Below are 14,535 nucleotides of genomic sequence, written 5' to 3'. Positions count from 1 at the left end.
TTTCCCTCTGCCTCCCTCAGAAGATCCACGCCCAGAAGTGCACTCTCCACATCTGCCCTGCACAGAGATTCAGGGATTTCAGATAAGCTGAAGAACAGAAAACAAACGAAATTAATCTACTCTTCAGAGACGTTAAGCAACGGAGGAAAATCTGCCAAGTATCTATTGCACAGGATATATACTCTAAACAGAAGTTCTAACCACATTGGTGGTAAAAATTTATTTTTGCTCTTTGCTTTTTCCTATATATTCTCTTTAGGTTACCTGGGAATAACATACAGTTTTTAATCAAAATGAAGTTTGCAGAGCTGTGCTTCCAGGTCTGCTGCATCCTACTCTCTTATCAGCAGCGTACTAAAAACTACCTAGTCCTTGGCCACTTGACCTTCAGGGCTTCAGGACAGGGAAGAGAGGCAGTCTACTGCCTCATCTGTAAGGTGATGCAAATTAGACTAGAAGAGGTGTCAGGATTCCATAGACAATTCCTATCCTCCAGAGAAAGTGTTCACAAGTAGTATGTTCCTATGCAACGTTTTAAGGAAACTCAGACACCTGAAGAGGGGAAAGCCTAGAGCTCACCACACAGAGCTGGAGTGTCCTGAACAGATGAACGAGCTACCAACAGCCATAGATGCCAATTCTATGCCAAGAGTATATTCTCATTTTCAGTTTATCTAGGTAATTCAATTCAATAAAAAGCACATTCAAAATGAAAAATCATCTGAGCACCGAAAAACAGGGAAGCTCACTAGTCTTTCTTTCTGTCTTACAGCCTCTGAAAAACAACTAAAAACTCAAGAGTTGAGCACCATTAGCTCCAAGACCAGGAGGAACTGGTCCTGGAACTCCTCCTGGTCTCATCTTCTTTATCAGCTCCATAGTCTATCATCATCATCTGCAAACTGCTTCTGTTCAATATGTCAGTGTTAAATACAAAACTCTTCCCAATACACAACCAGAATGTTACTCATTTTTTCCTAACTAAAATTCATTTTAGTTCTCCACAGTTTTAATTGATCTTATATTACTAAAACTAGCTTGACACAAGCCATGAAGAAGAAATTAATAGTCTACTAAATAAGAACTGTCACTCAGCATTTCCTAAGTTAAATGTAAAAATTAAGACTGAATAAATGTATGCTAAGTATCACTGCATAAATATGCATATAATGCATTTTCCTCTTTTAAAAAAGCGTTAAATTTAATGTAAAGACATTTAATTGCATATCAACATTTTAGTGACGATCAATCACTGAAAATCAATGATTCTTTTAAATAAATGCAGAAATATATTTAAGTCAAATCCAATTACATTTTTGTTTACTTTTCAATCACTTAGACTTCAGGCAGTTCACTCTATGGTTAGGAAACAGGATCTCAGGACATAACCCTCCTAAGTATTAAGGTATTTTTCCCTTCTGCAAGCAACACAGTTGTTATGCTGACAGTGAAATCAACTGGTGACCCAAATTTCTCATCCAAAAATGCATCACTGAGGGTTTACCCACACTCAGTCTTTTTACAGATTTTTTTTTTTAATGCCATTAAAATATTCCAATCCTATTAGAATGCAAATATAAAGGGGTAGAGAGAGCACACATAATACCATTAACATTCAAAGATTTCTTGGTCCCCATTATCAGATATTAATTCTCACATTAACTGATGCTTTGTTAAAATAAAAAAAATAAAAAGAACGAATCCATTAGCAGCTGCATTAAAAGCGAACAAAAGAGGCAACAACTGCTGATGTGATTATGCACCTAACCCTTTCTCAAAGTTCCCGTATCCAAGAGCACCAAACACAGTGCTGCTTCAACTTTCATTTCGTACCAGGGATGTAAGTACATGTCACTGAAAAACAACCTTGATAGGGTTTCCCCCCATGCTGGTATTTTTAGCAAGCTTTGAAAAACAATCACTCATTTTTAACAAGTCTCTAGATGGTTTCCTTTAAGGTCTTTTAAAGCCACAATATGGTACTTCTAGGGGGAAGAAGAAAAAAAAAATGCACTTCTTTCACAGAAGGAGCATGGTTCTCTTTGGATATCCATGAGTACAAGATTCTCAAACCAGTATTATGTTAACAGAAGTCATGTAAATTCACAATACATCTCTGTTGTAGTCATATTCCCACTGACACCTGTAGGAGTCTACCATTAGTTTTCCTTATCTTGGACATGTGTTGACCAACTTAATTAGTCCATAAATCTCCCCAGAACAAGGTCACCCAAACCATCAGCAGAAATACCCTAAGATGTACTGCACATCCAACCAGATCATAGTCTCACCAATATTCAGGAAGTTACTCAACTAGTATTTCCTCAGGCATTATTACAAAACACAGGTTAAACCATCTGAGTCACTAATGGCAGGTGATTTATCTATATACTGTGGGTACTTTCTTCCACATCATACGAGCATGAAGCCTACCAACTAGTTATAGCCCCTCTGAAGAGTCTGGCACTTCCACTATTCCCTCACAGATGTTCACATTACCAATTAATCATCACCACAGGGAGTCTTGGCACAGAGGCTAAGGGTTGAATATACTCACTTCAATCTTGCTTTGGAACCCTTTCAATATTTTCCAAAACAAAAACAAAATATAAGTGAAAGAAATCAAAGAATTCACATCCACACTCAAATATATTATGCAATGTATAATAAATTATACAATTAACTGCCCTATAGCTGTGAGGTAAAATGATTTTAGGGTACCACAAACCCCCAGTTCTAGCTCCACTATCATTGTATAGATTCAGATGCCTTTAACAAGGTAAACTAATCATCCATGAAATTTAAAGCATATACAAACACTGCTGAAGCATTCTGAAAAAGGAACATGAAGTAAATACTTGCAGCTCTGCTAGTAAATAGGAATCACTTTGCATTGTATTAGTTTATTTAAAGAAAAAAGAAAATGCATTGAATTAATGTAGTACAAACAGTGTAAGACAATATGAAGAATTTCCCCATATTCTCAGTGGATGACGTATTAAAGTTATTAAACATTTTCCATTTCCACGAATAAAAAAATACAGAATGGCTACATTCCGATTCCTTAATTTTAAGTAAATCACCTAAATCCTTCATATCCAGAAAACTGCATTGGTTTTATTACGCTTATTTGTTGCTAACAGCACACTCTGTCTATGCACTAACAACAGAAGTAACAAAAATAATCAAGTACAAGGAGCGTACTGTGTGTACATGTATGTGTATATGTATTTAATGAAGACTTGTGAGGCACAGCAGAATTATCATTCCTACTCCACTAACAGATATAAAGGCACAGTGAAGCTGATTTATCCAAGACAGTACAGGATATCCATCACAAACCTGGAGTTAAGCCTACTTCGCTTAAGTCCCTTGAAATGATCTTTTTTCCTCACTATCACTTTTTGTCAATAGCTCAAGTGCTTTATAAAATCTTGATGCTAATTTTACATACAAAAGAAGCACTGTGCTCTGTCAAATCACTTCCCCATGACTGCCCACAAAACCCATGAAACATCTCGGCACTGAAGGTCCCTCCCATGTGTTATCCAACAGGCCTCCCCAGCCCTGCAGGTCAATAATATGACCACCCCTACTGCAAAAAGCAGTAAGGAATTTTAACCTACCCTTTTTAAAAGGAAAGAATTTCAGCATCAGGGTCCATATTGCTTCAAGCACACATAAGCAGACACCACATAAATAGAAAGGTATTTGAAATTAGAATTCTTCATTCAGGGTTTCAGGTGAAACTTCAGTTTTAAAGAACCCTGAGCTCTCACAGAATACACAAAATAGCCTGTTGTAAGAAATAACATCATTAGAAACCCCCAACATGTAATGACTTGCACTTTAATTACTTGCCAAAATGCTTTATTGGAAGCATATATAGTCTGTCTGCAGAGACATGCAAATATTGTTAAGCAGAATCCATGTGCTCTCCATAAAGCGTGTTCTCCAACTTTGGATCTCTTTCTTTGTGTGGGAACAGAATTCCCATACCAAGAGATGGGAAATTTAGAACTGCTGATTCACTCTGCAGAAGCTCTTACTCCTAACATCAGTATGTACTCTAAAATAAAGACACTCAGCTGCCAGGCTCATATGTAGACAGTGCTGTTAGAAAAAGAATCCTTAATTGTCTATGTGGCTGACAAGCATACACTAGTCTGAATGTTTTCCTAACTATACATTTCTCAAAATTCATCCATTTTATGACAGATCAACACTACAGCCTTTCTCAAATCTCATATTTAAGCACATTCTTTCAAAGGGAGAATAAATTTCAACAGCCTATAAAGCAGTTGGGTCTTTCACAAGCCATCATCACTATTTCTATACAGTAGCAGAGGAGTAGATAGCAGTATTTCAGAGTAGACAAAAATATGCAGAACCCAAAGAAAATGCATAATTCAATAGGCAAATACTAACTAAACCAAATTCTTGATATGTACTATAGGGACCTATAGTTTCACGGTCTTCTACAAACATGCACTTTTCTTTGCTGGAAGAGAAGGATTTCAAAACAACAAAAAAGCATTTATAGGTAAGTGAAAAAAACATACTATGAAATATAATTTCAATACAGTTAAGGCATAAGTGTTGCAAACATACCCTTGAAGGAGTTAGGAGATGAACACCTACAGCATGCTCTAGCTTTCAATAACAGACTACCACATCTTACAGAAATTTTAAATATTCAGGACTTGGATAACAGCAGCTTTGAAAACTGCAGAGATGTATGAATGAAAAAACAGGAAGTTAAAACATTTCAAACCGAAAGACTTGAACACTCCCATTAAAAGTTGGCATATATGAAATATGTCCCACAACTTAAACAAAATAAACAAAAAAATAACCTGTACTTAAAAAATGGGGAGTGGAAGGAAGAATAGAAGCAGTTTCTCATAGTGTGATCACAAGAAATTAAATTATAAGTGACACGATTCTAATGAACCAGAACTGATTACAATCTTTTTTAATGAAAAGGTATGCAAACCCAACAAACAAAATGGATCAGGGCTTGGTAAAGATCACTAGTTTAGCCTCAATGTTATCTACTGCACATCTGCCACACCACATTATCTTACTACTCAAGCATCATTTTTGCATTTTAATGTAGTAGCTCCATCAGATTAATGCCCAAGACATTTCAGCTGTGTTTCAAGTAAATAAGTGGACATACAGGAATATTATGCATGGCCTGTATCACTGACACTAAGCAAAGAAAATGTGATTAGCACCAAATTGCATCTGACAGGGGAATCAGAAAGCTGTCAAACACAATGACATGGATTCAGTATTTAGAAGGTAAAAGGGGGAATAAAGAAGCTGGCCAGTCTGGCATGGAGACAGCAATAAAACACAACAGCTATGATAAATTAATTCATTTACTTATGAAAAATTAGAGGCTTCCACATGCAGCTCTCGTTTATAATCTTGTCAATCCGGCAGAGTAAATAAAAAGCCTATACAATGCACAGTGGGATGGGGGAAGAAAAAAACAACAGAGGGGGAAAAGAAAAAAACAGATTTTTGCATTTAATGTAACAGAATAATGTCTTACACTGGATCGAGCCTTTGATAGGAGTGCCTAACGCAAGGATACATTATAGCAGGGGTTACTGTGTGTACTACAGACACACCGTGTTAAAACAACAGGGAGGTTTGAGATCAAACACTAGCAGCCACATAAAACAAAATGAGCATTTCACATTTTTTACATGCAAGACTGGTACTACTAATAGTCTATCAAAAGGATGCCAGAAAGGGTTAAAGAGGCAGAAGTGGAAGTAAATTCAAAGGACTGGTCCTTGGTACAAGAATGGTTTTTAGGAGGAGGTCATGTCCTCCTAACAGCTGGTGTGGCCGTTAACAGCAATCTGCCTTGGAAATCCTTTTCAGGTAAAATAAGCTGTACAACATCCTGCAGCTCTGACTCTGCAGTGCTTTCCAAGATGTTCTCTCTGGATCACCAGGCAGACCCAGAAGGTAATACCTCAATAGCAATATGGACAGAGAAATTTTTTCCGCTGAGATCATTGTTACAACAAGGAGATTAGAGAAATATTGGCCTTTCAGAGGAATATTTCACTGTCTGGAAATTGCCACTAGGGTGAGTTCAGACCAGAAAATAACAAATTTCCTGCTAATGAAAGAAAAAACTACCCCATCTTAACAGAACAGCACAGATCACCACCACAAAAATGTAAGGCCAGCTGTCAGCACCAGTGCAGAGAATGGATTTTCACCTTCCAGCGTTTCACACGTTGACTGATCCCTGCAGATCTATTAAAATCCTATCTGTCCTAAGCTGTTTACAGTACAGTCCGTTCATATATAGCCCTGAATACCGGCAAGATTGTTCCAAAACTCAGTGAAAAGAGCTGCCCCTACCACTTGCCAGATGTTTACTCTACAGCAGCCTAAAAGGACTCCAGGAGATCAGACAGCCAGTGTGCCCCAGAAATAAGTTTTGATGCCTGCTCCAAAAAGGAAGCATCAAAAGACAAGCTGGTCACTAGTAGCATTCTCCCACTATTTACTACACATCCACTTTATAAGGAGTGACAGACCAGGGCACAGAGAGGCCTCTTGCTGACAAGCACATGAGAAGTCTGCGGCAGCACGTTCTGTGGCAGAGCTGGAACCTCAGCCCATTATCATTTAAGACTAGGACTAATGGCTTAGCCCAAACCCACCCTTCTCCCTACCAAGTGTAGTTCAATCTACAATGACTTTTATTTTATTTTTATCAGCACATGTGTGGAGTGGTGGAAGAAAGAGTGAGGAAGGAAAGTCTCACCTCTAAATCAGACACAGCTGCAGAGCCAGGTCTGTGCCACCAGAGCAGTTCTGTCAGCCTTGTGACTAGTGACTAGTGCTGGTGTTACTGCTTAAATCCTAACCTCCAGAGTTAACAACAATTAGTACTTGTACAGGGCTGTTTGGAAATCTGTGAGATACTTGAGAACAAATACTTTCTAGTTCACTTAGGCAAATCAATTGCAATTAACCTATTTTCAGAAAACTATTAACCCTCAAGGTTTTGACTTTTGTACCTTTGCCATGTACGCCACGTACCTCTAATCATTAAGGTGGTTTGTTTGAGGTTTTTTTAATATGCATTATTTTAACTAAAATATTTTCATTTTGGTCTACAAAGTACTTTGTAACCACTTCAATATATATACAATTCAGTGCACATATACATTCTGTTTGACACCTTCTGTTGCAAAACCACAGATTAAAAGTGTTGCGAGGCCAGCTGGGGCTTAGTTGTGAATTTCTGCAAGATTCTGATTTTCTTCCCCCATCTAAACTGAAGTATGCAACCCTTATGCTTGAGGAGTCCATCCTCCAAATTCAGGCTTCATCCTAGCTATATAAAAAGATAAGGAAAACAAAGGTAGACATTGCTTAAACACCTAAGACAGTTAAGCAATACTAGGGGTAAAATTGATCTCCCACCTGTCCATATTTGGAAGCCCAGTGAAAAATTGCATGTTATTGAAATAACAATTTATTTTCCCAGTGTCCTGCATCTTCTCAACAAAACCAAACCAGCCCTGTAGCATTCCTGTAATGGAATATTTACTACATTATCATCTGAAAATAATGTATTTTCCACTTTTCTTTTTTTTTATATATAAGAGTGCATACAGTAAGGTTTTAGAATTAGTCAGTACTTCAAGTTCTCTGCCAATTTGTGGACTGCTTTGCTTTTCCATCATTGAATTTTACTCAACCTTTTGATGGAAGACAATCTTCCTGTACTTTATGAGACCAACGCTCAGGCCAGAAGAGGGCACAAAGTGACCCTGGGGAAGCCACAAGTCAGGCTACCCAGGAACATTTATGAACTGACCACTCAACCTTTCATCGGTCAAACTCACAACCATAACCTCCAATGAATTTTTAATTCTTTCATATCTGATTTTTACAAAGCTCTGAGAGAGGCAATTTAAAAGGCTGCACTGTATGCATCACTGGCAACACAACCGGAGGAAACAAACATAATTATTAAATGACCTCTACATCTAAAATTTTAACATCCAATTTCAAAATTTCAGCCAATTTCACGCCTTAGGTAATGAAAAATGTGCACTATACAAGTTTACATGACCTGTGTGAACTCGGAGCATAACCAGAGTAGGAAGAAGGAAAAAAAAAAAAAGCCTGATGGCACTCTGTGACATCAAAGTTACAGCAAATACTTAGTGGCTGGCTAAACCTCCATACCAGATAATGCCTGTTAATGATAAGCTACTTCACACCGCTTAACTGCCCTCTTAAAGCATGTTAAAAGTACACTTTTCAGCATAAATACCTTTTTATTTTGACACTACCTGCTGCACTATGGAAATGTTGCATTACAGCTCAAAACTATGCCATAAAAGCCTGGCTTATGATTAAATTTGTTGTACTGTACCCTGGAGCAGAGTTTTTGTGGTTTTGTTGCTTTTAGGGTGCACAGCTAAAGAAAACAAAATATCTTACAAAAATAACTTTCCCCCACAACATCTATAGCTCCAAACACAAGAAAGTGTAGACCAGATAAATGCCCAGTCCCATTGTCACTGAGAATTTCACAACTGGTCACGATACAAAGCATCACCAGCTGTAATATCTCGAGCATTTGCTGCTCAATCAAAACAAATTTTTGAAAACATTTTCCTATTTTCATCTGCACTATTGCAAGAGAGAAACCTTAGCCCATAGGGCTGAGACAAGGAACAGACTGTGGACAATACAGCAATGCTGGAACAAGCATTTAGGAACAGGAGAGAACAGACTTGAATTAACCATTGTTTACTTCCTTCAACCTATTTCACTCTCTTCATACTTGCCTACCATATTTCATTTGTTAAGAAACTTATGAGCTCTTCATCCTTTTTTTCTCAAATTCCAAGAGAGGCACTGATATTAAAGTCAGCTGCAAACAAGTACTGAATTGCAGTCTAGGTAATTTATTTTCATTCCTAATCCACAATTTCAGGTAACCTCAGCAAATATTTAAATATTTTGAAATATTTAAATCTGAAAACTGTATAAAACCAAAATTTCTATACAAGTCCAACCAGGCACAGGCTAGGGCCCAGATCCTACAGTATTTGGTCTATTTAATTAAATTTGGGGACTCTGTCCTGACCCAAAGGGGCATTTCGAGAACTGTCTACAACAAAAACTGCTGGTAATTGCAGCTTTGCAGAGTGCAGTCAAAACCATTCTAGCAAAAAACTCTGTGTAATTCACAGTAAGAGTATAGCACAGCCTAGTCCACTGCCATACAAAGTGTATCTCACACCTGCCAGCACAAATGACAGCAGTAAAAGCACATTGGCAGGTGACTTTCTGAAGGGGAGACGAGACCCTTTCTTCTTGCCCAGGAAGGGAAGCAGAGCTGCACATTGGTGCTGCTCACAGATGCTGTGAGAGGGCACGGAGAGCGCCCCAGGGGCACGAATGCTCATCCATGTGCACCTGAGTTGCAACAGCAATCTGAAGCCAAATGAGGGCAGAAATGACTAATGGCATCACTAGGGCCCCAAAGAGTTTTAACATTTAATCTCTGGCCCAACTGAAACATAAATTTATCTATATTTAACTTAAGAACCACTACTTTCCCATCCCTTTCCATCACTGACAGCACCCACTGTCTTCCCTCAAGTTTCTTCAGCACTTGAAGACAAAATGATATCAGACAGATGCCACTGATGAGGAATCGGAAGAAGAAAGCAGGGGGACTACATGTGTATCTGAAACCATAATCCAGCATAATCCCTGAGCCCAAAACAAATGATCCCACCTTCAGGCAAGTCTGGAGGCTAATAAAAAGCCTGGCAGTCTAGAAGTTTAAGATGTAGGGTGGGCTCAGTGGGGTATGAACACTGCACCATACCATCTTTTTCTGCAGAGCCCACACTTAACACACTGAAGATACAGAACAATGATCTCGGTATCTGACAACAGCTGAACTCTGAGGCAGCAAACAGATCATTACTCATTTAAGAAAAACATCCCAGGAGGAAAACTACAAAGCATTAGCTTCTGCCTCACGGGGGCAGGTAAGGCAGGTCTGCACTGGGTATGGCATGACAGGGTATGGCAGAGGCAAATGCCCTCCTCCTCCTCTGACCCAGCCAGCTCAAGGTCACGGTCGCAAGGGACCAGGAACGGCTGGGACCGATGCCCTGCCCTGGCCAAACAAGGATCAGCCTCCATGCAAGCTGTGACAGGCCCCTGCTGCTGCACCTTCACCAAGTTTATTTCCCATATTAGTGAGCTGAAAGGAAGCCCACGTATAATTGTGTTCTTTCAAACTGAGAGGCACGATGATGTGAGCAAGAAAATCAGTAAATAAATAAAAAGGTTAGATCAGTGAGCTTGCCCCAAATGGGGCAAGTGCCCCTGCTCCTCACTCCCATGCCAGCAGCAAGTACTGCAGGTGGCACATTCAGGAAGAAAAATGACACACAAACACTCAGCAAGGTGTTTATTTTACACACAATGCTTCCGTGACTACTAAACATCCCATTTTTCCCAATTCCCCCAATTAATTTACTCCCAGTATCTAGCATTATGGTATCAAGGGTGGCCAGCATAGATTAATCACTTTGCCTACATAGCAAATGCCTCAAAATTCTTTTGCACTTCCAGCAAAGAATTTAGAATTAATTTTCCTGGAGAAAGGCAACCTGACAGTTCTTTTTAACAATGCACTAATACAGAATTAATGACAAGGAAATTGTTTATCTTCTCTGGTTTGCAAACATTTCTTTACATCAAATACAATATTAGCTAAAAAATGACTGTGATAAAGTCTTTTTCACTGAAAGCAAATGTATACAAATTGACAGATAAAATGGCAGCCAAATCAAATATTTAGTATTAAAGGTGAAATATTAGCCGACAAAAAAAAAAAAAAAGGAAATTCTAAGTTAAGACTTTCTATCTTCACTTTTCATCTTATCATTTAGTTACATCTAAACTTTAAACAGAAAGCAATGTTGCACCACTCTCCTTTACAGTAACCACACAAAATAAGTAAGGCAAAACAGAACTATGAGCAGAGCACACCTTTTGATTTCTCTGCTTTTGTCAGCTTGCATCCAAAAAGAAGCATAACTTTGCTGTTAATTTACTACACTTGTGCTTTCCAGTCTCCCTATACCATTGGGCAGCACTTTCCCTGAGTTTCCTCAAGAGTGAAGAAAAAAAATCCCATTTCTTGAGAAGCAATTAGGAAAACTGAAAATAAGTGTTCTACAGAAGGGTAAAGAAGCAGTATCAGACAGGAAACCCCAAACACTTATGATTTTTAAGTAGATTTGAATACTCCAAAAACATAATTAAAAATTCGATGCATTTTTCATAAAATAAGTTAAGTAATCTCTTTGTCCTATAGAAAGCAAAATTCTTAAACATTTTTTACCTACTCAGTAAGCAAGGTGCACCCAGTCTTTCAAGTATAGAGTACAGAACAAAAATCTACTCAGAAACTAAGATTAACGATACCAACTGAAGAAAAATTTCCGACACAGAAAATATATGCATTGGATCAAACATCAAAAGTGTATCTTTAAATGAAAAAAACTGTTCAGCAAATAAAAATATATTATTTTAGCTTTAAGTCATTAAACCACCAGATGAAAATTTGTGATAGGGGATGATACAAAAAAAATCCCCCAAAAATTTACATTATCTGGGTGGGAAAACTGTGAGTTAATGGAGAAATTGAATTTTCGCTATTTAATAGGAGACACAAACATTCTGCTTTGACATCTGTTCATAGGTTCTACTGCAGCAGAAAACCAGAAAACCACCAGAATTTTAGCTGTCAAAACAAATCCTCAAATTAAAGAAAGTAGGAGGAAGTAAGTGCTGAACAATTACACACTTTCAGCATCACAAGTCTAGCATTTAGTCAGAAAAAAAAGTATGCAAGAAGCATGGATGCAGTTTTAACACTCAGCCAAATGCTCGAAGGATTACTAAGTTGGAAAAGCACTCAGACACCACACACCCAGCTTTACAACAACTTATTGAGATCTCTGAAAAAACCTGGACCCAGATTCAAGCGTTACTTATCACTGCCACCGCATCTAAACACGTGCTCAGCTTCAAGCACATGAACAAGATCCCCTTGGTCAGGAGACAACTCACAACACTGAGCACTTGCTCACATGGCTTTGTGGACAGGGTCAGTATAACTCTCCTCTTCTGATTTATAACACCAGAGCAACACAGTGATGGTGAAGAGCGATTACAGCACAGCCAAGAGATGCGTCCACTGCAAGAAGGTAAAGAACTCCTTTAAAAACTGTTCAGGGTACTGCTAAATTCAAAATACAGCTTTATGTATCACTAAAAGCAATTATTTATTCTTCACAGAATTTAACATTTCGATTTCTAACAGTCCTTCTCTGTTTCAGGTTTACTTTTTGTATTGTAATCCTTTTATTTAAAGTGTTTGGTAAATTGCAATGTTATGACATTGATTCTTTTATTTTAAAATAAATTTAAACCAAAAAAAACCCCCAAACACCTCACACAAAACCCAAACACTTAATGTAATTACCTTCCTGGACAATCCATAACTGGGTTTTAACAAGTTTCTTTTAAGGGGAGAAAACAGGAAAAAGACACTGGTGAAAATGCCCCAGCACCATAAATGAATTGGGACATAAGGTGCTGAACTACCACATAATGTCCTATCAAATACTAAACCAGGATGCAGATTACAAATGCACTTCACTCTCTTCCAAGCTTTTGACATCACAGGACCCAACACTATCACACTGCCTTTGAAGATGGCCACTAGAGACCAATTTGAAAAGAACCCCACTGACTACAGCTTTAAACAGATTTTCAAATTACAACATGTGGTGTTCATGTCATCTGAGCTGACCTGACTTCCAAAGAAGACAAGGGCACCACTGCAGTAGCTACTAGTTACCACTGAAGAGTTTAAAGATTAGAGAATGCACATGCAAACAAGCACCAATTTTGGAATCAGAGCCCGCATTCCAGCGGACAACAAAACCAGAAAGCAGCAGTGGAATCAAATCCTGTTCAAATCTTCCTTTTGATGTGTTATAAACAATAGTTTAAAAGAGAAACTGTCACAAACATAACTGAATAAGACACATTGGAAAGGCCTCTTTTCAAAGTTTCTAGGAAAGCAGCAGGTAAGAACTGCAGCAGGTATCTGGGGAATACGGTGCCGTGTCGCACCATTAGCAGGAACTCCATAAGGGCACACAACTCATCAGACCACCTTGAAATGTACTTTTCCTTCTGTAAAGACAGAAGAAAGGAAATGGTCATCAAAGGAACAGACTCTTCTACCAGCCCCTATCTTTTAGAAATAAAGTGTTTTCTGTTCGTATGAGTAACAAACTTCTTTGCATGCGTACACATTGTTTCATACTTTTGCTATGGAATCAAAAATTCAATACTATCATGTTATTAATCCCCAGCAATACCTACAATCAGCAGTTACTACTGCATGCGTAAACAGGTGCAAGGTAGTGCATATTTTTCCATATTTTATGAAATATATTCCATGATATTACGGTAGATAAATCAACTGCTCTTCTCCTTCACAAATTGAATTTGATACCAGACGGCTGGCACAAATTAGGTTGTGATCCGATCCAAAATGTTTCCTATTAAAAATGGAAAATTCCCAACAGTACTTCATTTTTTTGTATAACTGAACCATACCAAGCAGACAGGGAAAAATGCTTTTCTGTTTAACTGATCAAATTAAACAAGCAAATCCAGTCTGAAAATAATACCCCGAAAAGTGTAACAGCCGTTCCTTTTTGCTCCACCACACAACACGTTCTTGCCTATATAAAGGGGAAAATCCACAATTAAGAAGCTCCGCTTCTTGACCTTGAACACAGAAAGACCAGTCATTAAAAAGAAGGCTTATTTAATTTGAAATCATGTTACATTCGCAAAGGTCTGAAGTACTGGACTTAAGCATCGCTTTTTCTGATATTCCACATAACCATCAGTTTAGAAAGCCTCATCCGAGTTCTAGGGCTAGTTCTGCTGCATGTGACCTGCTGCTTCTTTCCCCTACCCCTCCTCTTCACCATAGGACTTTAAGAGCAAAGTTTTCATCTACATCACTTGTTTGGGTTGTTCATTTGCTGGTGACACCAGGAGTAATGCAGAATGGACACCAAGCAGCGGACAACAAGCTATTTCCAGAAATCATCCTTGGCAGCTCCTGTGAAGGCTCAGCTCTGAGAGCAGTGGAACAGGCCCTCCAGCACACCAGGGCAGGTCACTGGCACCACCACTGTCTTGCAGGTGGGAGCAGGAAAGCCACCAGATGGAGGCCAGAAGTTTGATAGTTGCAACAAGTTCAGGACTCGAACCGAGAAAACAAGTAGGTGACATGCTGGGTTTCGCTTTAAAGATGCAACTTTGTCTTTCTTTTTTATTTTCAAATTAAGTGCCTGCTCCAAAAGGCTGCCAAATAGGCAGGATGGTGCTGAGCACTCCCCAGGAAGCTCCAGC

General features: G+C 38.5%; 1 protein-coding gene across 9 annotated transcripts in view; it reads right to left on the bottom strand.

The window, feature by feature from the left end:
* PARD3B (par-3 family cell polarity regulator beta) overlaps window positions 1-14,535 on the bottom strand; it is a 393,203-nt gene that overhangs the window by 293,661 nt on the left and 85,007 nt on the right. The window contains exon 2 of one of the 9 annotated variants that reach the window (XM_051786822.1): window positions 12,183-12,289. The exons of the other annotated variants lie outside the window; for them this stretch is intronic. The gene's annotated coding sequence lies outside the window, so the exon portion shown is untranslated. The remainder of the gene's footprint in view (window positions 1-12,182; window positions 12,290-14,535) is intronic. 9 annotated transcript variants of the gene reach the window in all.

This window comes from Manacus candei, unplaced genomic scaffold (genome assembly GCF_025592945.1).
Source record: "Manacus candei isolate 608988 ecotype Guabito, Panama unplaced genomic scaffold, ASM2559294v1 h1tg000023l, whole genome shotgun sequence".
NCBI lineage: Eukaryota > Metazoa > Chordata > Aves > Passeriformes > Pipridae > Manacus > Manacus candei.
Note: the sequence above shows the minus strand (reverse complement) of the source record. Positions and strands in the feature narration are given on the sequence as shown.